The 2,921-nt window shown below is 39.8% G+C and overlaps 1 pseudogene; it reads left to right on the forward strand.

The window, feature by feature from the left end:
* The first annotated feature begins 1,524 nt into the window (after window positions 1-1,524).
* On the forward strand, window positions 1,525-2,638 carry LOC140594826 (small ribosomal subunit protein uS5-like; annotated as a pseudogene).
* Window positions 2,639-2,921: the final 283 nt, after the last annotated feature.

The following is a 2,921-nucleotide window of genomic DNA, read 5'->3' on the forward strand; positions in this document are numbered from 1 at the left end:
ATATCTCTGAAAATTCATGAATAACTCTAGAACTAAAGGAAATTAACTAATGAGTCTCCTTGAGGAAAGCTCTCAAATGGGCTAAAATATGATATAAATGTTAAAATGATTAAAAAGTTACAAATACACATTTTTCTTCTATACAATTAACGATCCTCTAGCAGGGTTGAGGTAAGATGTAGAAAAGGAAAAGACAGCAGAGAGTGTATAAAACACCACAAATTATTAGGTAAGTTTGGGAGTTATTATGAAAAATAGAGATAAAGAAAAGAAAAAGGAAAAAGGAGAGAGGAGAGGAAAATCAGAGGAAGGAGGAGAGAAAGAAGAGATTTTTTAGGCCATCTATTTAACAAGGATTTTGACCCTTCATTAAAATAATCCATTCTTAAAAAAAATAATCCATTCTTATCCACATTATTCCTAAAATTCAGTTACCTGTTATTTCCTATAATTAGCCTGGATTTTTGCCTTCGCTCATCTTAGCTCCATAAGTGAAATCTATTGATTCCATTAACCTGCCACATTGGCTACATTCTGCAAATATGGTGCTTTCAAAAGCCTCCCTTCCCGGGAGAACGGGTGACATATCAAAACTGTCCCAAGAGATTTGGATTGCTAGTTTATTTTATAGTGACATTTAGCCATTCTGACAAGTGCTTAATTATTATATGTTCCTCCATAAAGGTTGTCTCTGACAATATGTGTAAATCAAATAAACTAAAGCATTATAAGCTATTAGTTTTCTATTCTGGTTGACATCTGTGATATTCATTAATAAATAATTTAGTACATTTATAGATGATGATGGAGAGAGCATCATTGCTGCTGGGATTATTTTCTCCCAAAGGATATACTAGACAGCTGCTTGCCTCTAATAAAGTTAAATCTAAGGCCATGAATTTACACTTTGTCCTACTATTATAATTGTTTGAATATACCATATTAGTTTATATTAGTTTATATTATGGACATGCAAATATAGTGCTATGCAGTGTTGTACAGAGGAAGGACTATTATTGCCAGAAGGAGTCATATATTTAAGTCCTGTCTTAGGTCTTATAAATTCTTTGTCCTATCTGGATCTCAGTTTCCTCATCTATAAAGCCAAAGTTAAATTGAACTAGATAAATTCTAAAGCTCTTTCTAATCCTAAAATTCTGAAATTTTGTGTTCTGTTAAATATTTACTGGGAATCTGATAGGTAGTGAGTTTCTTATCTCATTAGTTCCGAGCCTTGCCTACATCCCCATCTTGTCCTCCATACCCTGAGTATCTGACTCAACTCTATTATTTGTGAAACCAGATTGTGGCTACTTGAAGTATATGTAATTTTTAGCATAGAAAATAAGGCAAAATCAGGTTTATTCTTACATCAACTAAAAGTGAAGTAACATCTTCAAGAAAGCATGAAATGGTGGATACTGCCAGTGCTGCAGAAAGTTGGGAGGGCCTAGAGGGCCCTGGGAGACCGAGGTGGCTGCCAGGGTGGCTTTGGCACTGGGATCTCAGGTCAGGCTCATGGCCATGGTCAGGCAAGGGCTGAGGCCATGGAGCCTGCAGAGGGCCACAGGCAAGGAGTGTATCTGCATCACCAACTTGGGCCACCTGGTCAAGGACTTGAAGATCCCTGGAGGAGATCTATCTCTTCTTCCTGCACATCAGGGAATCTAAGATCAGTGACTCTTTCCGGGGGACATCCCTCAAGGATGAGGTTTTGAAGATCGTTCCTGTACAAAAGCAGACCCATGCTGGCCAGCAGAGGCAACTCTGCCATTGGAGATTACAATAGACACCTTGGTTTGGATGTGAAGTACCCCCAAGAAGGTTGCCACTGCCATCAGTGGGGCCACCATCCTGGCCAAGCTTTCCCCCACCTCCCTTCCATGAGGCTACTGGGGAAATGACATTGGTAAACCCTACACTCTCCCATGTAAGGTGACCAGCTGCTGTGGCACTGTGCCTCATCCCTGATCCCTGCCCCTGAGGCACTGGCATCATCTTAGCCCCTGTGCCCAAAAAGTTACTGATGATGGCCAGTATTGGTGACTGCTACACTTTGGCCAGGGGCTGCACTGACACCCTGGGAAACTTCACCAAGGCCACTTTTTTCTTTCTTTCTTTTTCTTTCTTTCTTTCTTTCTTTCTTTCTTTCTTTCTTTCTTTCTTTCTTTCTTTCTTTCTTTCTTTCTCTTTCTTTCTTCTTTCTTTCTTTCTTTCTTTCTTTCTTTCTTTCTTTCTTCTTTCTTTCTTTTCTTTTCTTTTCTTTTTTTCTTTTTTTTTTTTTTTTTGAGAGGGAGTGTGAGATGGGGAGGGACAGAGAGAGAGTGAAAGAGAGAATCTTAAGCAGGCTCCACAAGGAGCCTGACATGGGCCTGACCCCACTACCCTGAGATCATGAACTAAGCTGAAATCAAGAGTTGGATGCTTAATCCACTGAGCCACCCAAGTACTCCACTGAGGCCACTCGTGATGCCATTTCCAAGACCTACAGCTATCTCACCCCGACCTCTGGAAAGAGACTGTCTGTGTTCACCAAGTCTATCAAGAACTCACTAATGATCTTATAAAGAGGCACACCAAAGTCTCTGTGCAGAGGACCCAACTGTGGCTACCATGTAGTTTTATGCAAGAAAAATAAAGTGAATTAAAGACAGAAAACAAAACAATAATAAAAATGAACTAAACCTCAGTTTGCTACTTGAATACACTGGTTTTCCTAGGGCCCTCAAATATGATGAGTTAGGTGGGTATGAAGAGAAAAGCGAGGAAGCTGAGTAAAGGCAGAAAACACTTAATTTTACTTATCTAATGAACATATAGTGAAGGCCCCGCAATGTGCTAAGCACTGTGTTTAGGTGCTGTGCCATTAACCGAGGATATAGAGAAGAGTGACAGTCCCTGCTCTGAGAAAGCTCAGAGCC

Source organism: Vulpes vulpes, chromosome 12 (assembly GCF_048418805.1).
Source record: "Vulpes vulpes isolate BD-2025 chromosome 12, VulVul3, whole genome shotgun sequence".
NCBI lineage: Eukaryota > Metazoa > Chordata > Mammalia > Carnivora > Canidae > Vulpes > Vulpes vulpes.